This window comes from Micromys minutus (genome assembly GCF_963924665.1).
Source record: "Micromys minutus genome assembly, chromosome: 32".
Taxonomy (NCBI): Eukaryota; Metazoa; Chordata; class Mammalia; order Rodentia; family Muridae; genus Micromys; species Micromys minutus.
In genome coordinates, this window is record NC_137967.1 from 3,848,017 (window position 1) to 3,874,932 (window position 26,916).

Below are 26,916 nucleotides of genomic sequence, written 5' to 3' on the forward strand. Positions count from 1 at the left end.
ACTCTCATTGGAGATCTGCATTGATGAACAGATGAAGTATCGGTTGTTTGTGTATAAACAGGTGTTCAGCCACTTAATAGTTTAGACACTTTCCCTATTGGCAGTTTCACTACTAATTAACTCCTAACAAGCCTTTCCTTCTCTGGGTCATGAGCAGAAATTTCCCACCGAGGGTTCCCAATTAATGAAGTTTACCAGGCATGGGGAACCCCTGGGAAGCAGGCAAGACTAATTATTCCCTCCCCTTCCTTACTGCTCCCTCCACACACCCTGCCCACCCCCCCACCCCGTGCACACCTTGGCCAAACCTTTCCCTGTCCCTCATCAATCTTGTCCTGGCTTCCAGCTGGCTTGCATTAGCTCTGGTTTTCCAGCCCCCATGGCTGCTGCTGTAGCAGAAGGGTTGAGCCAGTCCAGACTGGAAGGATCTGTCACCCGATCCCAGGTCTGTGCTACAGCCAGTCTTGGAATCTGGGGCAATGTGATCCTGCCCTGCAGGAGCCCCTAGCTAAGCCAGGGACTTGATGGCGAGGCTCAGAAAATCCCCGCTGTCTAGAGACCTCTCCCCAAGCCCCCAGGGGTGGCTTCTACAGACCCCCAGTGCATCCCATCTGAACCCCTCACCTTAAAGAGAAGAAAACGGGAGCCCAGATCAGGAGACACCTGCCCGAGGTCATGATGGCAGGAACTGTTCAAGAGCTCTGGCCGTTGTGGTCTTGACTGGCCTGTGTTCTTCCCTGAGATGTCTTCTTGCAGATGGCTGGTTCTTTATACACTTCTATGTTCATGTTGGTCAGGTCTATGTTGGGGCTCCCCTCTATCCTTAGGTGCTTAGGGCAGAAAGGGTTGGGGAAGGTGATTTTTTTGGGGGGGGTCTATGTGACCTTTAACCCAGATTGGAAAAGTCACATTTCCAGACCTTTTGGAGGAGAATTTTGAAGGGCTCCAGGAATGAAATGTCCACAACAATATAAGAGCAGTAAGTACCTTTTCAGATGTCTCATGTAGATAGTATGTCTCATGTAGATAGTATGACTCATGTAGATAGTATGTTCATCGCCGAAGGTTAGGGCCGTGGGTGGTGTGACTGGGCACTGGGGGGGGGGGGGGCTTCCATGGGACTTGGTTCTGCATGCTTTACCCAAAGTATGGAAACTCAGACCATGATATAGTGGACATCAGGGCATCCGCATCTATTTATCTCTTGAGAGATCAGGGCAGTTCTCCTAAACTGACATTTTCTGCATGGCTCTATTACTTTAGTGCCTGGACCTTGTATACGTCACTCAGACTGCTTTCATTATATCTTCTAAATTATTTTATTTATTTAAGCATGAGTCTGGGCGTTTTGCCTGCACGTATGTCTGTGCACCTTGTATATGCCTGGTACCGTCAGAGGCCAGGAGAGGGCTTCAGGTCCCCTGGGGCTGCAGTTACAGATGGCTGTGAGCTTCTGTGTGGGCACTGGGATTGAGCTCAAGTCCTCTAGAAAAACAGCCGGTGCTCTTAACCACATATCCGTCTCTCCAGCCCCTCATTAGTTCTTTCCTTCAATGCTTCTCACGAAGAAGTGTGGAATACAACATACCTCGTTCTGAGTGAAACAAACAGATCCCAATCTCTCTTCCTCCTTGAGTCCATCTCTCTGTTGTTCTCCTTTGGCTTTCAAAAAAAACTGAATTCAGGAAAGTTTTGCTTTCTGTGTGCAGCACCCGGAGCTGCACCACCAGCCTGTGCCCCGTCTCTGACCTCAGCGACTGCCTAGGGACAGTTCTGTAAGAGCACAAACTGATGCAGTGTGGATCCTAAGCATGCGTCCAGTGCATATTCCATGGAGTGGCACCATGGGGAAGTCTTTAGGTCATTGGGGCAAGACTTTGAAGGGGACTGTGAGACCCTGGTCTTCTTCTCTTTTGTTCTTTTTGTTTTTGTTTTGTTTTTGCTCGTGAGAGCAAAGTAGCTAAGCTCTGTCACAGGCTCCCTGTCCTGCCATGCTGCCTGACCACAAGAAACAGGGACAACGGATCACCGGCCAGAACTTCTGAAACCGAACCAAAGGGAACCTTTCTTCTTTCTACTTTCCTTATCAGTTGTCACAGTACTGGAAAGCTGACAAATAGAGACTGGTTCTCAAAGCCCTACCTCCAGCAGATTCCAGTGAATATTTTTTTTTCTTCCTGTAGAGAGCTTGAATTTAGCATGCAACTTTTGCCCTGAATCAGAAGACAGCTAGCTTCCCCAGAAACAATAGTGAGGGAGAAGAGGCAATGGGTAAAGATTCTAGCCATCTGTCAGATGGGCACCTCTGGGAAGCGTTCTCTAAACTTCTCACAAGTTCTAGAGGAACAAACTGTGCACCTATTGCTAGAACCCAAGAGCACACACAGCCTTTACTGTGGCCCTGTCTCATTCTCCCTACAACATGCCCTGCCTCCTCAGCCTTTCATCTGAACACACAGCCAGCAGGCAAGCCTTGTCTTGGCTCATGATTCAGTGAAATCAAAGTCAAAATGGCACCTCTACACACGGACAGCTGCGAGAATGGGCTGGGTGGGGCTGGGTGGGGGTGGGTGGGGGTGGGTGGGGGTGGCACACACTGGCAGCATTGGGAAATAAGTGACAGCCAGACTAGAAGGTAAGCTGTAAGGAACACAGTAGATAGGACATTTCTCTTCCCTGGAGACTCTTCACATATACTATTCTTCTGAAGTTTCTCTCTGTAAGAGAAATGTCACAGGCCTTGAGGGCTCTGGAAACACGATTTCTCGACATTTTAAAGGTCCTGTTTGTCTCGTCTCTTGCTAGGGATGTTGTCCCAGACTGTCAGTCAGCATGGCTGTCTCAGGCAGTGAATATCGGCAAGGCCTGTCTTAGCAGTGGCTGCTAGCCATGGTTGCCACGCACTGGTCCCTGGGGCCGTGCTACCTGGGACAGTGTTTGGACCCGCTATCCCTGCATCCTAAGCCTCTGCGTAAAAACAAAGGGGCCATTTAACCAGCCGGAAAAATCAATTTAAATGCTTACGGAGAAACAGTAAGGCCTGACACTGTCGCCGCATTTTCACAAAGTGAGTCACATGAACCGTTGACCTCATGACTGATCTATGAGCAAAGGCGTTCCCGGCACTTACCGCTGGCGCGGGAATGGTCTCAGGACTGATGATTCCTGGAACCCTGGCGCCAGTCGGGCCGCAGAGTAGGCCATTTGCCACTACGAAGTCGGATTACTTCTTGGAGCCGCAGGTTTGGCTGCGAGAGTTCCTGATTGGTCAGGTCTGGTGACTCATCTTCCTCTCTCAGTTACTGATTGGCTAGTCTCACCAGCCACCCAAGGTGCAGTTCTCATTGGCTGGCTCCAGAGTTGAAACGTCTCTTGTTCGTCAGCTTTCAAAACTCTTCCAATCTCATTTCCAAAGGTTGGTTCCTGTTTTGTATTCTGAATTTGTGCTGCTCTCATAGGCTAATTGGGAACGTTGCTGTTTTGTGTCCTGCCTCCGCAGGTCGTAAGTATATATCTACCTGACACCTAAATTCGGTACTTGTTGCCAATTCTTTCTTCTATTTGGAGGAAGGAGACTTGAAGTCTAACCTTGGCTTTAGGTGGTTGAGCGTTTTGAAGGTTGCCCAGTGTGTAGACACCAGTGGTGGTCAAAGATCGTATGGCTACATCTTCGACCTGCCTAGACAAGAACAAACCTGATCTCGAGTCCCACTTGAGGTGCAGTGAGCTAGAGGCCCAGAAAGAAGAGGAGGAATTCAAAAAAGTTTCCCTGTACCAGTGGCAAGACCGCTGATTGTACACATGCAGGGCACTGAAAGCTTAGCATGGAAAATTAACAAAGAAAAATAATATGCGTCATCACGATCAAATAAGGGATTGAGGATCTGCGTCTTTGCACATCATGACACTATCACTATGCACAAAACAATAGAACCAGGGAGGAAGACCCGGATCACAGCCTTGTGAGATTCCTAGTGTGACTTTTTTTTTACACAGTTGCCAAATATCTGTCCTGGTTTTAAAATGCTTACCTGGTTGCAGGACTAAAATGTGCTGCGTTGATAAAAATTAAGATAGTATTGAATTAAAACACACACACACACACACACACACACACACACACAAGAAATTTCCTTAGTAGTCATATTTAGCTTTGGGAATTTACACTTTCCTATTCTCAGTCGTTTGCATTTGTGCCCCGGAGCATCTCTGCCATCCTCTTCAGGTTGCAGGCTTGTGGAGGAGCAGAAGTGTAAGGACCATCCCTTTCTATAGGCAGAGGAGGCAGAGAGCTCCTCTATCAATAGGAAAAGATGAGAAAAGATCAGAATGGACTTGAGAGACGGCAGTCACTACACAGGTCCCAGGACAGCAAGGTTTTCTTTGGCCACATCTTTTCTCTACTGAAAACTGAGACAGGGATGTAGGAGTAGTCTCCATGTGCTCTGGGAAAATGTCTAGAATCATCTGCTGACTGTGTTCAGGGAACGTGCCTGAAGTTAAGAGTCAGAAGGTCCACCTGCAGGTTCCCATGGTATAAAAGTAACAGGACCCCAGGGCTTGGAGGTCTGAAGAGTCCCATTGTCAGGGCTGTACGTGGGCAATTGCGAGCTGTCATTGCTTTGCACAGGGACAGCAGCTCCAAGTCGAGAGGGCCATATCCCAGAAAAACAATCCCCAAGAGATTTTCCTGCGCTGAGAAAACGGACCAAGGAGGCTCAGGAAGATGCATCCACGTGGGTCGAGCCATCTCTTCTTCCAGTGGTCAAAGATGAGAGGCCCTCTTCCATGCCACAGGTAGGAAGTGTTTCGTCCCCTCTGGGCATCTTCATAGAATTGAGGGAACAGGAAGGGAAAGAAATGGAGAGAGACAGGAAGTCGACTGGGGGCCATTTTAATCAGAAGACTCAAGCAATGGATTTCAGGAGTTGACTCTTGGAAGACTTTAAAACAAGATGATAGTAGAAAAAGGGTAATAAGGGAAATTATATTTTGCTGCATAGCAATCCAGTTACAAAATGTACGGTGGGCCGTGTCACTGCCCTGGAGGTTTTATAAAAACCAACTGTTTCACATCACAGCTCCCACATAAAACTCTCAGTTGAAAGGGTAATACTCTTTAAAAAAAAAAAAAACCCCTCTCATGTCGTGCGCTCTGGAGCACATATGACGGTCCTCTGATCTGCAGATTCTTTAGGGGGAAGGATTACCATGCATCATTTTTCATCCTGTAATTGATACAGCAACTACCCATTGAGACAGAGGCCTTGAAGGGCGAGCTGAGGTTGTGGTTTTGTTTGCATTTCTTAGTCTGTTCCATTAAGAATGGGGGAAGAGTCCAGAGCATAAAAATGATTCTCAAGTAACACTCGGAGGTGTCAGTAATGCAGCATCGAGTGAAACCTTCTACAGCCAGACCAGCAAAAACTCCCCACCACGCTCTCTGAGATGTCTGCCATGACCTAGGATTAGCCGGGTGCCTCTGTTCCTATCATGGGTAGCCGGTTGCTGCCACAGTTCCTAGTTCTTTCTGCGTTTGGGAGATGTTTCTTTACCCAGATTAAACATGAACGTGCTTTCAGAAGCTATCAGAGGCATCTGCAATGTGAAAGAGTTTACCAGAAGAGCCTCGGCCCACTGGGCGTTGCTCTTTCCCCTCAAGGCTGGTTTAACCAGAATCTCACCTTAATAATTTATAGAGCCCTTTATCGATGAAGTAGTGTTTGGCCATTAGATTGTCAAAACTTCCTTCATGTCTCCATGTTTATCTCAATGATGCCTATTTTGTTCGGAGCCACGAATTAGTGAAATTCTGGTGGTTAGAAAAGGTCTACACTGGGGCCGGAGAGATGACTCAGCAGTTCAGAGCACTGGCTGCTCTTCCTGAGACCCCAGGTTCAGTTCCCAGCACCCACATGGCAGCTCACAGCTGTCTGTACCTTCTGTTCCAGGGGAGTTACCCCCCCCCCTCACGCCTGCAGGCCAGACACCAATGTATATAAAATAAATTTTGGAAAAAAAGAAAAAGCATATGCCTAGTTATGATAACAAGTTATTTAGCACTGGGCAGGAAGCACATGGGCCACACACTGAGGTCTAGCTTTCCTGCCTGAAGGCCAGGCAGCCATAAGTAGCTCAGCTGTGATCTGTACTAATCTGTACTCTCCTGGGCAGAGTAGATGACGCAGGGTGGAACCTGACGGGAGGAGACAGCCTCCGAGACTAGTACCATCCTCACCGAGGGTGATGGGCACTGGAAAAACTCATGTACAGTTTTACTGCTTAAAACAAACAAACAAACAAACAACAAAAAATACCTTCTTAAAGTGTAGTATTCACGGGAGAAACACATATGCACTTATAGTTTGATGGTATGTTTGTAGTTGAGCCCATCAATCAATGGAGCTGAGCTTGGCAGTGTTGTAGGAACCTAACAACTCTTTCGTCCAAGACCTTTGGACTCTTACTAGTTAGCTTAAGCCCTAAACCAACAGCTTTCACCGTGCGCTAGCCTGTGCGGCTCTTACTAAGTTTCCATGTTGGTATAATCTTGGGCTCATAAAAAAAATTGTGCATGCTCTGCAGAGAGCCTCTGTGTGTCCTTGGCATGGCTGTTCCCACCCTTTGGTATATTATAGAGCCGTGAGTCCCAGGAATATGATTCTGATAAAATAGTATTACTTAGCTCCAGACCAGAATGAACTTTTTATCAGTTTTTACATTCAACCATTTTCTTGGTATTTTTGGTATATCATCCTATGGCATTTCCTCAAATATATAGATTCATGTACTTATCATCATAAACTGATACAGAAAAAAACACCAAATTAAAACACCAATTTTTTTGTTATGGATTTTTAAATTTAGCTGCTTTTGTAAAGTTTTGTGTCTGTGGTGAGTCCTGTGCTTGCAAGCTTTGTACAGGGTATTTGAGAGCTGTCTAGTCAATATAGGCCATTGGGTATCTCTGCCATGAATTGCTTACTTATTCCACTGTTAATGGGTATGGGGTAGTTTCAGCTATTGCCTGTATTGGAGTACTGCTGTGAGCATTCTAGAATCATTATGTGCATATGTGCAGTGCTGCTTAGCATGAACCAAGAAAGAGATCTTGTGGGGTTGTGAGGTTTATCCTTGACAAATACTGAAAAGCCAGTTTTCCCAAGTGGTCATGTGATGAACACCCCTGCAGAAGCTCACAGAGCCCTGCCTTCTACATCTTCACCAAACCTTGGTGTTCTCTGACTTTCTCTGCTCCTGGTCATTCGGGAGTGTGGTATTGTGTGGTGGGTTTAGGGAGCCTGATTTTATTCACATATTCACATGCTGTGACTATTTCCTCCTAATTGAAATGTTGTTCCCTACTGATGGGAGCAGAAAGGCTTATAGGAATCGAGGAGCTACTGTGGGCATCCTACTTCCCTTTCTACTGCTGTGATAAGACATCAAAACCACGGCGATGTGGAGAACGAAGAGTCTATTTGGTAGTTACAGTTTTATAAGGTTAGAGTCTGTGACCATCGTAGCATAAAGAATGGCAGCAGGCAGGCAAGAAGGCACAGTACTGGGGCAGGAGCGAAGGTCTTACATGTTGAGACACAATCATAAAGGGGGGGTTAGGGGGAGGGGGAAGGGAGGGAGGAGAGAGAGAGAGAGAGAGAGAGAGAGAGAGAGAGAGAGAGAGAGAGAGAGGCCTTGGGAATGGTGAGAATCTTTTGAAACCTCAGTCACCACTGTGACTCCTCCAAGGCCACACCTCCTAATCCTTCCCAGACAGTTTTACCAACTAGGGACCAAGAAGTCAAACATGAGCCTGTGGGGGCATCCTCATTTAAAGTACCACACTTGAAAATCTCAGGCAGTGGAGTGATTCTCTAGTCCCTTCCCCCACCCTCCCCCTCCCCCACCCTCCCCTCCCCCTTACCTCCCCCTCCCCAACCTTCCCCCTCCCCCACCCCCTGGTTGTATATACAGCAGCTCTTGCTGCTGAGGGTAGGCTCTCTGGGGGAGATGTCTGCAAGCTCTGTAGAGAGCTCCAGGGTTGCAGCTTTCTACTCTTGTTGCATTGAACTGTCTGGTTACATAGTTGCAGCTAACTGACTCCTACTTCTGTAAATGGTCACCCCAATGGCTCACTGGCTCATTAAGCTAGACTCGGGTGAGATGGTGTCTTTAGCATGACATTGTCGCCCTATCTGAGAAAGTAGACACATGTTCACATCTCCCCAGGAAAGGTCACACAACGATCAACTACTTGGGTGCTATTTAGATTTCTTAAGTTGGTTGCCTGTTCATTTCTGTTTGTCATTTAAGAAATTGTGTTGTCTAGCTTTATAGTGTGTAGATGATACAGCGCCTCACCATGCTCTTTCACTAAAATAGAGTGTTTAGAAAAAAAGGTTCAGAACATAACTGAGCAGAAAGTACAAGGTTTACACATGGTCCCTGTGTCCATGTATGTACGGCCTCCCAACCACCACCAGAGTGCTAACCCAGAGCTAACATACGAATGTCACTCCATGGTGCTGGGTTTCACTGGTGGTGTTTAGCAGGCGTTAGGTTTTGACAAGTGTGTGATGGTATGTATCCATCATAGTCATACAAAATAATTTCCTCAAAGCCTCCTATGTAGTGTCTACTTGCCTTGCCCACTCCTGCCGACCACTGCCCATTTTACTGTCTCCGCGGGGTTCCCTTTTAAGCATGCCATGCATGCTTAAAAGAATCCTATGGTATGTAAGACTTCCAAACCAGCAATTCTTACCTGGTAATGAGCACTGAGCTCCCCCTGCCCCGCCCCATGCTGTCCCTTTGTGAGTTGACCAATCATTGAGCACTGAGCTCCCCCTGCCCCACCCCATGCTGTCCCTTTGTGAGTTGACCAATCATTGAATAATACTCCACTCTGTTCATTTATCCGCCCCCTTTACTCACTAATAGACATCTTGGTGGCTTCTAATCTTTGGACAAAGGATGGACTTTGTTGAGCTTGGCCCCACTTTACTTTGAACCATCTGGCTTTCGGGGAGTCTCCTCATCTGGTAGGCAGACAGGAGTCCCAGTGTGCACCCAGCCGGAGCATCTCTGTGAATGGCGAGGATCTGCTGGTGGCTACTACCCTCAGAAGGAAGCTCCATGGGATGGCGCCTCTGCCTGTTACTTAGAGCAGGAACAGCTAACATTCAAGACTGCAGAATGAACGAAACTGTTGGTTTTCTTGAAAATACAGAGATCCCAGTCACGGTGAGAAGAGCAGCCACACTAAGTCATGAGTCGTGACCTTTACAATGCCCTTCACGTAGCCGTGAAGTTCACTCAAGAAAGTCTACGTCACCCAGAGCAGAGAGTCTGACTGCTGGTCACCGTTCCCAGTGGCTGGTGTACACCATGCACAGCCCCAAGAACTTCCTCCAAGTTCCTGACATTATGCAGTACACATCTGCATGCACTTTTTGGCAGACATGTTTTCAACCTGCCTGAGTAAACATGCTGAGGTATAACAAGGCGGGGGCATCTTTAATCTCGCAAGAAGCTACCGGACCGTCTTCCCAGGCAATCTGTAATCCGAAGGCAGTGAAGAGTTCTGGCTGCTCCGCATCCTGGGCGGCATTTGGTGACGTCAGCATGAGGGATCTTGACTATTCTAAGGGATCTGTCACCACCCCTCACTGTCTTGATTTGCACGCATAAAGAATTATGATGCTGAGCTTCTTTCAATTGCTCATTTGCCAGGTACATATCTTCTCCGGTGGTACGTCCGTCCTGCCATTTATCCACTTTTAGTTCCGTTGCATATAGCTTTATTGTTAAGGTCTTAGAAAAGATTTTCTTTAATTTTTATCGGTGAAATGGGAGTCTGGTATGAGACTGGGTGAAGCTAGGAACTTTGGAACTTTGTCAGCGTCCTATGAGCTTTGGGACCTGGCAGGTAGGGCTCTGAGTATTTGCTGTGTGGCCTTGAATAGGCTTGACTTCTTCAAGTCTGTTTCTACAGGTGCAACAGGGAAAATGAATATGGGGACTTGGCCCTTGAGAAGCTGAGATAACTGGATGGCTGGGATAACTTGCTGCTGTTTGTTATGTTAAATGCTGCTGCCCAGGGTGGGTGACATCACTAAATTGTCATCAGTGCCTTGGTTTCTGAACCTCAGCTCAGCTCTATTCCTTTCTGTCTTAGGAAGAACCTAAACTAAGCTCCTTATGAGGACAGTGAAATGGGAAAAGCTGTGGAGGCTTTGGGGAAGTCAGCTTCCCAACTCTGCTCCTCCCTAGCCATGTGCCTGAGGACTGGGCATTGGTGGGCACAATATGAGTCAAGGAGACGCTGACCAGCCAAGAAATTTCAGGTCTTCAGCTCCACTCAGTGGATAACCTGAATCTCCAATTCTCTTCGTTGCTCATATTCCATAAATTCCTAATGAGCTGCGGCCAGTGACTACTGGTTTGTGCCAAACTCTAATATAAATACCTACAGAGGACTCAGAGGATGCCTGCCACACCCAAAAGGCCAATCACTACTCAGAGAAACGTCGGGCAATCTGGTTGACGTTCTTTCTCACTTACTCCAAGGCCACACTTTGAAACTGAGAAATGCCTTCATTTACAAAGATTTTGACACCACTGCTTGGTACAGTCAAACCGCCCAACTTGGAAATAACTGTTCCACATTATATGACCCGAGGCCAGTCAGCCTAGTTCTCAGGAGCCTAGAGTCTGCGCAGAGGAACAAAGCTAATGGTGACTTGGTTGAGAAGGCAGCCGCCATGCTTTATGTAGAACCACTCGGACGCCCGCCAAGCCTTTTTCGACCACTCATTATGTTCCACGTCCTGAGCTAAGGACTGGCTGGCCGTTTAAGGATGAGCTAGATGCCACTCTTCTTGTTCTCAGGGACTTTGGGTCTATCCAAAACAGTAGAACCAGGGTAGCGAAGTTGAAGCCAGTGTGGGTGTTGCACTGGGGCCAGAAAAAGGAGTCAGGTGAGCACACGGAAGAGAAACTTACTCTTGTGAGGGGATCAATGGAGACTTGCAGAGGTTCCAGGTGAGAAGCTACAAGTAGCTTCAGGCAGTGCAGACAGAGGCAGAGAGCAAGCTGTGCACCCCGTGTCTGTACCCTCCGGTGCCTGGGATGGGCTGTAGGCTGTGTGGAGTATTCGTGCAGACTGCATGACGTGGGCTGTAGCATCCGTGGGAGTGGAATAAAGACCCCAATGATGGAGAAGTAAGTCGGCGGTCAGGACAGATGGGTCAAATCCAAACGGCCTCGAATGCTAGGGTAGGCAGCATTGGCTACATTCGAGATGGTGGGGGAGGCCGGCATTAGCAGCAAAATGATAGTTAGGACATGCTTTTGAAAAAAATAAAAACAAAAACAAACTGGATAAGAGCAAGGATGAAATTGGACCAGGCAGGAGCTGCTTGTGGTTTTTCCAGGAGAGAAGCTAGAGGTTCCAGGCCTCGAGCAATTAAGGACAGAAAGAAGCATTTGTATCTTTACATGCTTAGTTTCCAATTTAGGAAGGATTGGCAGGTGTGTCCTTGTTGGAGGAGGGGTGCTGTTGAGGGTGGGCTTTGAGGCTTCAAAAGTATGTGCCAGCCTAGCCTCCCTCTTCTTCTCCCTCTCCCTCCCCCACTTTCCTCTTCCTCTCTGCGCACTGCCTGGAGATCAGGAAGGAAAGCTCTCCCCTACCACTCCAGCACCGTGTCTGTCTGCTTCCCACCATGATGGTCACGGACTTACCCTCAAAACCTGTAAGCAAGCCTCCAATTAAACGCTTTACTTTATAGGACTTGTCTTGGTCATGGTATCTCTTCGCCAGGAAGTGATACCCCCATCACCGTACTCACCAGACTCAGAAATCGGAGTCTCCTTAGCATTGCCCACAACTTCTCAGTCCACACGGGCTTCTGAGTGTGGCTTCTACATTTCTAAATAGTTCGTGGATTCTGCGTCTCAGAGGACTGCAGCTCAGTTCTCGGCATCCACATGGTGGCTCACAAACACCATTCACTCCAGCTATGGAGGGGCTGGAATGCCTTTTTCTGGCCCCCATAGACATCTGCATCCATGTGTCTATCGATAAAAAATAACAATAAATCTCTAAAAGCCTTTGGAAAAGAAGTGTTTAGTGAGAGAAGGAAATGAGGGCATTCCGAGGCCTCCCACACTTAGAGGAGGGAAAGCCATGAAAGGCAGGGTAAAGAAGAGATGCCGACGAAGGAGGCCGAGAGGGACTGGTCAAGGGAGACCAGAGCAGGCACCACTCCTGAGTGAGAAGAGAGGACGGGAGCAGTTGCTGTCTCTCGCTATGGAAGGGGGTATCTCTCATGACGGGAAGAATAGAACCCAGAAGGCAAGAGTAAGAAGAGGAATGCACTGAGTAAATAGCTGGCTGCAGGAGCATGGCTGGAAAGAAAAGATGTGGCATGGAGGGGTCAGAATGGAAGGCTGGGGGAGGGGATTGAGCCACATTGGAGGCCATGACTCTCTTCCCCTTAGCTCTCAGCTAGGACCCTTCTCTGGACAAACTTATCTTGGAGTAATGTTCCTGGGTCAAATGTCTACTCTCTTCCCGTGTGTGTGTGTGTGTGTGTGTGTGTGTGTGACTGTGAGTACACACATGTGTGCAGAGAGCCAGAGTAAGCCTCCGAGTAGATCTCTGGCTCCTACCTGTTCTGGAGATGACCCGGGGAAGTCCTGAGTTTTCTGAGATGGGTGTGGTCATGGGAATCAGGGCTGCACCTTCTCCTCCAAGATGAGGAGGAGGAGGAGTTAGAGGCAGGCTGTGCCCCATCAAGATCTGTCAGGAACCCCTGCAAGTTGCCCACCACCTGGGTCCTATCAGACAAGCAGAGCTTTGCCCATGTAATCTCTGATGGGTTTGGCTCAGCTTTCATTTCAAAAGGTTTCTTTTCTCTCTCCTACCCAGCCCTTTTTTTATACCCCCCCCCACACACACAAAGCACTAAAAATTATGCTTTCTTTTCTTTGTTTCTCAGTCTAGCTGAGGCTAGAGAAAGCTTTGAAGCTTGAGCAAGGCTCAAGGTAGGAAAGAGAGAATGCCAATGTAGCTGGTGGGAAAATGAGAGAAGAATGTCCAGCGGAGGCTCCAGGGCATAGGGCAGGAGCTTTGGTGGCCAGGCTTTTCCCCACCCCTACTCCCACCCCAGCCAGAACCTCCGGTCTTTTCCTTTTCATCTTCCTTCTACATGTACCTGCACCAAATCTCAGTTCTTCTCTTTGCCTCACATCCTGACAAACCATTACCCAATATTCCCTCATTTTCCCGGTGTCTCTATACACCAGGGTCAGCTTTCTTGGTTCATCAGGAGTTAGTTTAGGCAAAGCTCACAGATGTCTCAATCCATGGGTTTCTGAGCTAATCATCCAGAGGCTCTGGGAACATCTAACTTTTCTCTTCCATGTTCATCACACCAGACAGAAAACAGCATTAGATGGCTATGTCAACTGAAAAATAAAGGGTCGGGTTAACCACCTATAGTGGCTTGAATAGGTTTGGCCTCCAGGGTCCCGTGTGTTTGAATGTTTGGCCCACAGAGAGTAGCACTATTAGAAGGAGTAGCCTTATTGGGAAAAGTACATCACATGATGGGTGTGCTTTTAGTTCTGGTAGTGTTCAAGGTCCACCCAGTGTCGATGGCCTCCCCCTAGCTGCCTGCAGAAGACAGTCTCTTGGCTTCCAGATGTAGAGTTCTCAGGCCCTCCAGCACCATGTCTACCTGCACACTGCCATACTTCCCTCCATGATGATAATGGACTAAACCTCTGAAACTGTAAGCCAGTTATGTTGAAATGTTTGCCTTTATAAGAGTTGCTTTGGTCATGGTGTCTCTTCACAGCAATGAAACCCTATGACATGCCACCACAGGTAGAGTTTGGTGTTTCCTATGCCTAGGAATCCTGGATTTCAGACATAGCAGAAACTTTGACAGACCTTGAGATAGCTAATCTAGTTACTGCATCCAAAGGAACATTGGGAGGGAGGGGGTGATCAGGCCAGCATGAGACCCTGGTGGCTAGGCTCTCATGGGACTCACTCCCATATAGAGCTATGACAGACACAGAAAATGCTTTGCTTATCCTAACCCAAGGGATGAGTTGGTTCCATAACTAGTGGGAGTCAGGGACATCCAAGAGGTATTTCATGACAGACCTAAGTTCCAGAGATTGGAGATGAAGGGTGGGTTAAAGCCAGAGTTAAGGACCTATTTGTGAGATGATTAAGGAGGTAATGCGTGGCCCAGGATCTAAGACAAATCTAATCTTAACTGGCTCCTGGCTGCATTCGCCTATCTATTTGTATGAAAAAGAGATGCATTCAGTAAAGCAGGGAATCGCCCGAGTGCAAATGTATTATCTACGCAGAACACCGAGCTCAGGCCGATCAAAGCATACAGCACCTTTATTAACTCATAACCAATGCAGAGATAAAGCAAGCATTGAACTACTTAGCTCAACACTTGCTACCAAGGATCTTGACTTTGTTTCTTAGTTTTCTCTCCCTCTATTTCATTAGGTCATTGACTTCAGTGCAAGATGACCTCCGGTAGAAAAAGGTGGTATCTCTTTGTTCTTTTGTTCAGTAGGATGAGAGAAACAATCTCCTCCCCCCCACCACCACCACCATAGAGAAGTGGGGTGAATTTTGGTCACATGCCTGCCTCCTGAACCAATACTATTCACTAGGAAAACTGATGAAGGGTTGACAGTCCACTAACCAAACCCAGCCACCCACTTGACTGTTTAAAGGCTACAAGCTAAGACTAGTTTTACCTTTTAAATAGCTGCATCTTAATGTTTATAAATATCCATTCAGAGCCTAAAAGAATCATTACTTAGCTCTCTAAGAAAAAGGTAGCACTCCCCTGGCTTAGACTAATTTTATCTATCCTTGAAGTTAGAGATGGATTTCAGCTCTCTCTGAAACCCATGACTACTAGGAAGGCAGGTGCACACCACATAAAAATTTGCAGGATCAGGTTGCTAGGCCTGGGGAAAAACTAACTAACACTGGAATCCGTTGTTAAGTGAGAGCTACAAGACTGTGAAAACCAAGAAGCAATGATCTAGCAAATTTTATAGATTTCGGAAGTCATTCAGAAAGTGAATAGGCATTCACAATCCAGGGTACTCTCATGCCCTCTTTTCCAGGACCTCAATATTGTTTGCTCTGTGCCAGCTATGGCCAAGCACAGATTCTGATCGGTCTGCCTTGCCATATCTAATGGTTCATACCTTATCTTTACTAGGGTTCCAGTTGGTTCTTGACCTCTGCTGACTCATGCTTTTAAGCATCCATAACCTGCTGACTCATGCTTTCATGCATCCATAACCTGCTGACTCATGCTTTCATGCATCCATAACCTGCTGACTCATGCTTTCATGCATCCATAACCTGCTGACTCATGCTTTCATGCATCCATAACCTGCTGACTCATGCTTTCATGCATCCATAACCTGCTGACTCATGCTTTCATGCATCCATAACCTGCTGACTCATGCTTTCATGCATCCATAACCTGCTGACTCATGCTTTTGTGCATTCATAACCTGCTGACTCATGCTTTCATGCATCCATAACCTGCTGACTCATGCTTTCATGCATCCATAACCTGCTGACTCATGCTTTCATGCATCCATAACCTGCTGACTCATGCTTTTGTGCATTCATAACCTGCTGACTCATGCTTTCATGCATCCATAACCTGCTGACTCATGCTTCCATTCGCTCATGGCCTGCTGGCATGGATCAGTAGACTCACTCACGGGTCTGATGAGTCATGGTTCTACTCACTACAGCCTCTCCTCTTCTGCTTACGACTCGTCCACACTCTGCTTCTACCGCCAAAGTAACAAGGTACTTTTACTCTGTGCCATATTCAAAGACAGTTTTACTAGTTTGGATAAAAGATCAAAGCCCTGTTGGGGAAAGGTCCCATAGGCAGACTTTATGCTGCCTCTGTCTCGGCTCAGGCTGTCACGGTTCAGAGATAAGTTCTTACCCGCATAACTAGGCTCCTAATTAGTTTTTCTGATAGTCTCAGAAAACTTTCTTCACACCGACAAGTAAACATTTGCAAGTAAAGCTGTTTGGGGAAAGGAGATCCTGTGTGTCATGTATGCATGACACAGCAACTTCCATGGTGAGAAGCTGGGGTTTTTTTTTTTTTTTTTGTTTGTTTGTTTTGTTTTGTTTTTTTTGGTTTTATTTTTTCTTTTGGGGCGAAGGTTACAATGTGGTGGTTTGCATCTGCTTGGTTCAGGGAGTGGCATGATTAAAAGGTGGCCCTGTTGCAGTAGGTGTGTCACTGTGGGTGTGGACTATAAGTCCCTCCTTCTAGCTGTCTGGAAGTCAGTATTCTAGCAGCGATCAGATGGAAATGGAGAACTCCCAGCTCCTCCTGCACCACGCCTTCATGCCATGCTCCCAGCTTGATGATAATGGACTGAACCTCTGAGCTGTAAGCCAGCCCCAATTCAACGTGGTCCTTATAAAAGGTGCCTTGGTCATGGTGTCTGTTCACAGCAGTAAAAGCCAAAACAAAGTGAGACCTAATGGAGGGAGATGAGTAGAATTGGGGTGTGAAAGTCACAAAGAATTGGGAAGATGTTCTTAAGAGGAGAGGGAAACTGTAAGAAGACATCGATCGAGCAGAGCTGTTAGGACGAGAAACAATGGCAGAAGTTACCAGATGACGTGCACTATCGGGGCAAGTGTAAGGACAGAGCCATTGGGGTGACACTAGCCGGAAGCTGAAGAATGGGGACAGGGAACAAAATGGAGCATCACACAAATTGAAATGTGTGCAGCTGGGATCACAGAAGGGCTAGAGGAAAAGAGGGGAGTAGGTGGAAAAAGGGGAGAGGAAAAGAGTAGACAGGTGAAGATACGCTGACAGGATTTCCCAAATCAGTAAAAGATGCCAGATCACAGCTTCAGGCAGCCCAGAGACCCACCAGCAAAACAAACATCGATCAACGAACGAAACGACTTAGGAAGGACCCCCTGTCTAAACCCACCGCATCCACACTGCCGGGCATCTTTGAAGGGAACTGGAGCAAGCAGACACCTCACACACCTAAGGACAAATCAACACACACACAAAAGGGTTCTCGTCAGAAACTACGCACCTTAGAGGACGGTGAAGAAACACTGTTAATGTGCTGGAAGAGAACGCAGAGCTGCAGACATCATAAACCCTTAGCCAAACAAAAGCTGACACAGGCTGTTGCCAGTAAAATGGACACCAAACCAAAAGTGCTGGTTTAGACAAAAGTGAGTTTATGGCAGGCATAATCTAAATTTTAAAGATGAGCAAGGTAATTCCAACTCTGCGCAAAGTCAGGTATCTGAAGAAAAGGGAACCTTCGTGGACGTTCTTGACATATACTAATTTTGTTTTTAAGATAACATGCACGTGTGTGTGATGCATTCTGATTACCCTCCCGACAGTCTCTCGTCTCTCCTTTCCATCCCTGTCAACCTTACCAACCCCTTTCCCCAGATGTGTGACCTTTGGCTTCCTTCCACGATCCATCTACTTTAACCTGTGCAACCACTGGACTGGAACCATCTAACCACTGGAGCCTGACGAGGTCACCAGTGGGTGGCGAGGTCACCAGTGGGTACACAACTGAAGGCAGCATTCCCTCCCTCCCTGCAACTTTCAGTAGAAAATCGATCGGCAACAGAGAGAAGAAACGCATGAGCCTCTCCTCCACCCACCTCTGGCTGTTGGTGGCCCATTCCTGTGCCGGCCTGGTGGAGATCGCGTGAAGTTTGTGGTTCTGATGTCTGTAGAACACCCAATGGCGGCATTTGGCTGCCGTCCTCCCTATGTGGGGCCCTCCCATTGCTTTTCTGCCTTCTCTTCTGTAATCTTCCCTAAGCCGCTGAGAGGAAGGCATAAATGTCAGTCTTAGAAAAGTCTTTAATATGTGTTTGTTTGTGTGTGCGTGTGCCCGTGTACGCAGGTGCCCATGGAGGCAAGGAGAGAGCTCCAGCTCCCCCTTGGGAGTTACCGACGTGGGAGCTAGGAACCAACCTTCAGTTCTCCGAAAGAGCAGCAATCTCTTTTGAGCACTGAGCCATTTCCCCAGCCCCTAAATGTCACGTTTAGAGCCGAGAGCTAATGTGCCACTTATTCACAGCGCCTTGGCTTCCATGAGTCTGCACTGAGTACTGTGCACTGTCTCTGATTAAGGCTGAGAAGAGCATTTGTCTCTGGGTAGAGCCATATATGCTTAGAAGGGAATTTGACATTATGTCATTTAAGCCAAATGACAGTATTCAGTGTTCCCTCTGTCTATAATCTCTCATACTGGGGGGGTCTAGACCAGCATCACAGGAACAGGCATGGATGAGTCCCGGGGAGCAGGCCTCAGATCCAATCAAGGGTGTCGGCTAACCCTACATAACAGCAGGGCCAGTGTTGCATAAGTGGAGACATCTTACCTGGAAGGTTGTTTTCTTATTGCGTAGGGTTAAAGCCGGGTAAGGGTATTAATGCCTCTTCTCCTCCAGAGGCCTGCATAGCACCTTTTTGGGTTGTGGAAGCTTGGAGGCAGGGAGGAAACTTGCAGCTCAGTTCCAGCTTGATTTCTCCATATCCTACCTCCTGTGGATGGAGCTGGAGAACGTATACCAAGTGAATTAACCGAGATACTAAAAAAAACCGATGCCACATTTTCTGTCTTATGTGGGTCCTGATTTTGTGTGATAATGTGGAGTTCCCATAGGAACGAAGAAACTAGAAAGAGGGTGGGAAGGGGAGCTGTATTGGACCGTAGGACAATTGAACACAGGTAAATGAAAACAGAGCTTCTCACTGAGTCTGGAGCTCACCGGGTCAGCAGGGCTAGCTGCTCGGAAAGCCCGCCCATCTTCCTGACTCTGCGTGGCCACTAAGCTGCCTCTCTGGCTCGTTTCTAACTTCTCGGCGTGACTCTCTTCGGCGGTTCTCTTCTATCTCCATACTTGCATTGACTTGTTTGTATCCTTTGGTTGTTGTCTTAGTCAGCATTTTATTGATGACACCGTGACCAAGGCAGCTACTATAAAGGACAATGTTTCATTGGGGCTGGTTCACAGGTTCAGAGCTTCAGTCCATTGTCCTTATGGTGGGAAGCATGACAGTGGTATCTGAGAGTTTGTATCTGGATCCTCAGGCAGCAGGAAGAGAAAGACTCTGGGCCTGGGTTCATCCCCAATGATACACTCCCAACAAGCCACACGTCCTAGTCCTGGCAAATACTGCCACTCCCTGGTAATTTAAACTTATGAGCCTACGGGGGCTGTTCTTATTTAAAACACACCTACTCTAACAAGGCCATACCAACTCCCACAAGGCCACATGTACTTCAACAAGGACACACCGCCTAACTGTACTAATCCCTATGAGCCAATAGGAGCCACTTTTATTCAGACCACCACAGGGGCTCACAGCTCATTGACTTTCAGACTAGATCTGCTTGCATAATTTGTTCTCATGGTTCTGAAGTTCTCTGGGTTTCATGCTTTTAAGTGTTTTGAGGGGAGGCTTTGGGGTGTGGAGATGTAGTTCTGCGGGAATTCTACAATTCCCAGCAGGGAAGTTTGGTTGTAGTTTTTCTTGGGATCTGCTCTGGGCACACCCCACTGTAGCAAGTATTGCTTGTAGGGTGGCAGGCACTTTGGGATTTTCCCAGTCCCAGTTCCTTGTGGATTATGACTCTATTCTCCATTTTATTTATTTGATTGATTGGTTTTGTACCCACACAATGCACAGACATTTATGCAGGCAGCATACCCATGCACATTTTTAAAAATAATTTTTAAAAAGCATTTAGAAAATAAATAAGTAGGGGAGGTACAGCCTGTTTCTATCTTGTCAATCTTCAAGATAATTTCTCCAGGTCTGTTCCTATTGACTGACTTCTCTTTGCTGTGGTGATTTGAATAGGAATGGTCCCTGTAGATTCATGCACTTGAATGCTTGGTTCTTAGGGGTTTACCGCTGTGAACAGACACTGTGACCAAAGCAACTCTTTAAGGACAACATTTAATTGGGGCTGGCTTACAGACTCAGGGATTCAGTCCATTACTATCAATACAGGAACACGGCAGCTTCCAGACAGAATTGGGGCTAGAGGAGCTTAGAGTTCTACATCTTCATCCAAAGGCAAACAGAAGACTAGCTTCCAGGCAGCTAGGAAGAGGGTCTCCAAGCCCACTCCCACAGTGAGACACTTTCTCCAACAAGTCTCCTAATAGTGCTACTCCCTGGGCAAAGCCTATTTGAAAATACCACAAGTATGTATGGTCTTGCTGGAGGAAGTATGTTACAATGGGAGTGGGCCTTGAGGTCTCCTATGCTCAAGTTACACCCAGTATGACTCAAAGTCTCCTTTTGCCACCTTTAGATCAGGATGTAGAACTCTCAGCTCCTTTCCAGCACCGTGTCTTCCTGTGTTTCAACATGCTTCTTACCATGATGATAACAAACTAAACCTCTGAACTGTAAAACAGCCCTAGTTAAATGTTTTTCTTTATAAGAGTTTCTGTAATCATGGTGTCTCTTCACAGCCATAAAACCCTAAATAAGAAAGTTAATTTCAATGTTGAGTTGGGCTAGTTTAAGCCCAACTCTAGGAATAATTTCATACTTCTAAGGTATGATCCTTTCTGTGGTTCAGTTAAGTATATTAGATTGTCAGCGAAGCGTGTCTGCTCCAGGTTAGGTATAAAATTAATGACTCATAGCCCCAGGTAGACTTCAGGAACTGCTCAGTTTACAGCACTGACTATTGCTTTGCCTAACTGTGTGACTTGTCTACACTACAGGAGCACAGGATAACATTTAACAACTGCCTTAGCTTTTGCAAATTCTGGAATTCCTTTCTTTCTGCCTGGCTCCCCTGTCTCTGGCATTCGGTCCAATGACTAAAGTCTACGTGAGCTGGGTCTCATCTCTTCAACTCAGGGAGGTTCCCAGGCTCTGTTTGGGTATCTCACACTGTTCCTCATTCCAGATAGCAAAATGAGAAGAAATTGGAGCTCTTTAGTAAGGATTGTTTGATTTCTTGTTTCTCTTCTTTTGGGAGTCCCAGCTTTGAATTGCCTTTTGTCTAAAGTCTGAGAACATATTTCATATATTTTGCCCAAATTTCTAGTTGTTTATAAATCTGGCTACCAGGGTACTCATTGCGATGAAAACAGAGATCGAGGGTGGTTTTAACTCATAAAGGTTCTTGTGTGTGTACATGCATGTGTGCGTATGCATGTGTGTGTTTGTGTATGTGTGTGTGTGTTTATACTATCACATATTAGCTTCCAGTTATGTGGATAACATCTTCATTGAACCATTCCAGGAACTGTGAATTAGAAGATCTTCCTTTCTCTTGATAAATGGTCTCACTGAAGGCCATCTCTACCCTTCTCTTTCATGTCTGACACCATTTTGGGATTGTCCATTATTTTTGAATAAACAAAGATAGTAGGTGTAACAACCAGCAGTGCTTAGTTAGGATTGGTGTGTGCTCCGAGAACACTCTCCTTGAAAGTGTTGGGGGGAAGGGCTACCATAACTAGTCTTAGAGGTGACCCTGTTGTCCTGGCCTTGTCTTTTGATAGTGGATCGTAGGGATTTTTGCCGCAAATGGTCTCTTCCAATCCCCTTGTCAACTCTGACTATCATAACAATTATTCCAGTTTTCCAGCTGAGCCAGCTGAAGTTCACAGCAGCCAGCATCTAGCCTATGAAGGTCAGCACTAACCAGCTGTCCACCCGGCCCTCTGCAATATGTCCTGCTCCCTTTTACCCTGAAATTTTCTAGAAAATGCTAGACATATTTTATTTCTGAACTTTTGTGTGAAATTGCTTCCCATTTTCTAAAGCAGGTAAAGACATCTTCAAGTTTCACATCCCCCCCCCCTCCCCGGCTTTGTAGTATGAAAATATTTGTGACTTTAGATTTTCAACTTTGTAATGATAGCCACTTTCCATAGATCTACTTTAGATAGATCCTTTGAGTTAAGGTCCTCAGCAAAGCTGAAACAAAGAGATAGCTATGCACCCTATAAAACAGAATAAAATTCTTATGTATCTTAACAAAAATGCCTCAGAATTCCAGCGACTCCATGAACATTATTTTTAGGTGGTGTCTTTGGGTGAGCCACAGTTTCACGACATCTAATGGTGGAGCTTGAAGTACAGTGACATATGGGCAGAGGGGATATTTTTGGGAGCAATCCCTTCCCTGTACCTCTCAAATCCCTTACGGACCCCCCTCTCCTCAGGCAGCCCCCCCTGCACATGTTGAGGGGGACGGGGCTTGGGGCACCTCTGCCAGGATCCCGCTGATCTATGTGCTTGCCTGACACTAGGCAGCTGTTGTAGAGGCGTGGGCTGCAGGCGCTGTTCCCCATGGGCCGTATGCAGGCCTCAGGCCGGGGAGCCTTTCCCGCCTAATCCAAGGGGCACTGGCAGCAGGGAGGGAGACAGCTGGGTGTAACTGATCTGCACAGGAATGGAATGGTTCAGGCCTCCCATTGCTGAGCCGGGCTGTCTGCAGGCTGCCCGCTCCAGCCGCTGAGCCTTTAACCCTTCCTTCTCTTTCTTTTCTCTCCTCTGCATCCTGTCACCCTGTTCATTCAAGTTCCAAGGGCCCTCAAGGAAGTGACTTCTACCACACCTAGGTCTTCAAAGGACCCCATCCCTGTAATAACTCACTTGCAAAAGACTCCTGCAGAACCAGGTCCTACCTGCAGGCGGAGAGCTCCCTAACTTAGGAAGAGACAGGTTCCTGGAAGCACCAAGGCTGACCAGACAACAGAGGCTGTGTGGTCAGAGCAAGGAGGGTATCCCTGGTGGAGGGAAGAATCCACAGTGTAGGCACATGGTAAACACCAGGTCTCCACCATGGCTCAGGGCAGTGAGACCTTGGGGTTGTCACTCTTTCTTTTTGGGATCAGCTTCTGACTCCTGAAAACATGGAGCTTCAAGAAGGCAACTTAGGTTCAGCCACAAGGCGACTCAGCAGGCAAAGGTACTTTCTGCTAAGATCGATGGGCGACCTGTATTCAATGTCTAGAACATACATGGCAGTAAGAAAGAATAGATTTCCCCAGGGTGACCCTTGATCTCCACATGAGTGATACATGTATGCACATACAAACTACACACATGTACACGATATGTATGTGTTTGTGACTTAAAAGATAAGACATATATATGTGCTATATATATATATATATATATATATATATATATATAATCATCACATTAAATGTTTACAGCATTTATTAAACTTGTTAAATGCTATCTACTAGCCCGGGGTTTGAGGAAATGAAGCCTTGGGCAGGATAAATCACACAGCTGTTTTCCGCCACACCCTGACTCCACAACCCTGTCTCTTCTAAAGCCTTCTGATCCTTAGTCATCTCTGTCTCTAGCCAGTGTCTCTGTCCGGGAGGAACTGAGGCAGGACATGGCTGGTGGGGCACATGGCTAACGCCTGGTCCTGAGCCTGCTGGACAGAGAGGAGCTGGAGCTGCTTGGGGCCCTGCGCTCTTGCCCCTCTCTCACCCTGGGCCCAGTTGGGATGGGATCCCTGGCTCAGAAGCCTCTGCAGTTGTCTGGCCTTTCCCCATCTATGATCTCACTGACCTTCACGCCAACCCTGGGACGCAGAACCTGTTGTTCCCCTTCACCAAGGATGGCAGCTGGGACTTTCAATGTCCTGTAGCTTCGAACTGACCCGAGACGGGCCAGGGGTTTCTTGCTCCCACAGACTTCCACAGGCAGTGACCTATACACCAGCTACCAGCCACAGGGACCCCAGCATTCTCACTTGTCCTGGGATTAGAAGGGAAGTCTGAACGTGGGGCCCGGTGTACCATGCGTGTGCTCACATCCTGACTCCTCTACTCTCCCCGAGCCTGATATTCTTCTTTGATATGGATGAATATCATACGTGGGTGCAGACAGGGATTGCTACAGGAGTAAGTCTGTGTGCCCCCGTCCTGCATACAATGCGGGTACACGCTGGTAGGCAAGCCCCAGACAGGCAAACTCTAGGCTTGCATGATGGTGGGTTAGATTGTGGATGACAATGGGAGGGATTCCGTGGGCTGCGACTGTGCTGAAGCCACAGGGCGGCAGGAACTGCCGAGGGAAAAGAAGGAACAGGCCATTCCAGGTGAGACATAGAAGCAGGAATTAATACCGTGAGGAACTAAGCAGGGGCAGAACTCAGGTTTGCTGGCTCAGAGTAGGTCCTGTCACACGAAGGTGTGCGTGTGTGTCCATGTGTGTATGTGTATATATGTGTATAGGTGTGTGTATGTATATGTGCATATCTATGTTTATCTGTGTGTATTTGTGTGTATCTGTGTGCATATGTATGTATGTGCATGTCTATGTATATGCATGTGTACATGTATATGTGTGTATATGTTTATCTCTGTGTATTTATGTGTGTGCATGTATATGTATATATATGTGTGTGTATGCATGTGTACATGTATATGTGTGTATTTATGTTTATCTGTGTGTATTTATGTGTGTCCATGTGTGTATGTGTATATATATGTAGGTGTGTGTACATATATATGTGTGTATCTATATGTTTATCTGTGTGTATTTGTGTGTATCTGTGTACATATGTATGTATGTGCATGTCTATGTATATGCATGTGTACATGTATATGTGTGTATCTATATGTTTATCTCTGTGTATTTATGTGTGTGCATGTATATGTATATGTATGTGTGTGTATGCATGTGTACATGTATATGTGTGTATTTATGTTTATCTGTGTGTATTTATGTGTGTGCATGTATATGTATATGTGTATATATCTGTATATGTGTGTATATCTATATGTTTATCTCTGTGTATTTAAATGTATGTGTGTGCGCATCTGTATGTATGTATATGTATATACATGTGTATGTATACATATGTATATGCATGTGTGTATATGCTTATCTGTGTATTTGTGTGTATCTGTGTGCATATGTGTATGCATATGTATATATGTGTGTGTATATGTGTGTATATGTGTGTGCATGTGTATATATGTATGTGTGTGTATGTATGTGTGTGTATGTGTATGTATGGATATGGATATATGTGTATGTATGTGTGTGTGTGCGCATGTGCTTGTGCATTATGTTTGTGTGGGAAGGTATCTTGATAAATGAGATGATGTACAGCAAGTCTTGAAAGCAACTTAGCTTTAGAAGATGAACTTTCCACCGATACTAGGGGTGGGCCAGCTGCCCCACTATGCTGACTGCCCAGTGCTGCCCACTTTCAACCAATCCCCGGGTAGTCCGGAGCCCTGGGCAAGGGGCCGGCGAGCAGGGGCAGGGGGGGGTGGAGGTGCAGTCCCAGCGTGGAAGAGACAGCTGTGCCGGCCTCTTGCCTGCTGCAGGGGATTAAAGGACACCACAGCCACAGTGTGTTGGGGGCACCTGGCTTTCCAGCTCTGCTTACCCACCCCACCAGCTTTAACTCTTTGCTGTCCTGGCTCCTCACTTTCAAGTTTACCATCATTCTCAGACTCCCATTTCTGCAACCTCGGTGTTATGTGTTGAGATACAAATCAATAGAAATCCAAGGCAGACTCTACCCAGCCAGGGGCAGCTAGAGACGCCCTAATCCCTCCTCACGCCAGCACACGTCCTCTGACTCTGGATTCCTCTATGAAGTCCTATCTTAACCTGTTCATTTTAAACCACTGCCTTTCATGAAGAATAAGAGAATCCTTCTTTTACCACCTGACTGGGTTTTCTTTCTCCCCAAACCTCTCAGTAGTGCCTTCTTCACCATCTCTGTGTCCTCCTCCCAAGACCCCATCCATCAGATACATGCCTTCCTGTTCCTGGGCATGCAGGAGGACTACATCCCCCAGCCTGCCTTGCAGTTAGGTGTGACCACATGCCTCTGTTCAGGCCAGGGATAATGAGACTGGCAGGAAGCATGCCATTGATTATTCATTAGAGCATCTTCTCACTCCTACAATGCACGGTCCCTGAACCCCCCAGCACACACCTGGCAGAAATGTGAATAGCTACCATGGGAAAGTTGGATGGGCAATGTGGACTTTTCAGACAGAGAAACCAGGGTCTATACATGTTTCTGAACATAAAGATGCAGCTGCTGAGACCCACCCATTTTGAATACATACATACATACATACACACACACACACACACATATATGTATATGTGTGTATATATGTATATGTAATGTATATGCATATGTATAATGAGGGGAAATGAATTTCATTCTATTTGAGCCACAGAAAGATTCTTCACATGCACACACAGGACTTCACTTTTCTGCCTCCTCCATCCTTCCGTGTGGACGAACAAAGAAAGCCTGGACCTTGGAGCAGAGGCTTAGGTGTAAAATATCTGTAGGGAGGGCTTCTTACGGACAAAAGGGGCTGGCACATTTTCACATTTTATTTCTCCTTGAAACCATTCTAATTTGTCATCTATCTTCAGCAGACCCATGAAACCTCAAGATCTTAGGAAAATGTCACATTTTTAGATGGGTGCAACAGCCCGGGGGTGGGGGAGGGCGAATGTAGGCTTGAGCTGGCAGGAGTGACCGGCGTGGAGAGGAAAGGGTTAAGTGATCCGCAGCACAGGATTGGATCCCCTCCTCGGTGAGGGCACTAAAATCAGCATGTCGCCTCCAATTTGCTGTGGCCTGACCTTGAGCGTGAATCATTCCATCAAAATGCCTTCATTGATTTCCACAGGAAGAAGATTAAGCCCTGAAAATCAGAGCAGGGAACCTGAACCTACACCAAGGAGAATGGGCTGTTCTGCAGCTCAGAGCCCCTCATGTCTGCAAATGCATCAGCCATCCTGCTTGGCCAACCACCCTCTAAGCGAC

General features: G+C 46.8%; 1 long non-coding RNA gene across 1 annotated transcript; it reads left to right on the forward strand.

Moving 5' to 3' along the window:
• The first annotated feature begins 850 nt into the window (after positions 1 to 850).
• Positions 851 to 26,897, forward strand: LOC308413249. Its single transcript, XR_013974845.1, has 3 exons — positions 851 to 979; positions 4,631 to 4,797; positions 26,780 to 26,897. It is a non-coding gene; the product is annotated as an uncharacterized lncRNA (long non-coding RNA).
• The last annotated feature ends 19 nt before the right edge of the window (positions 26,898 to 26,916 follow it).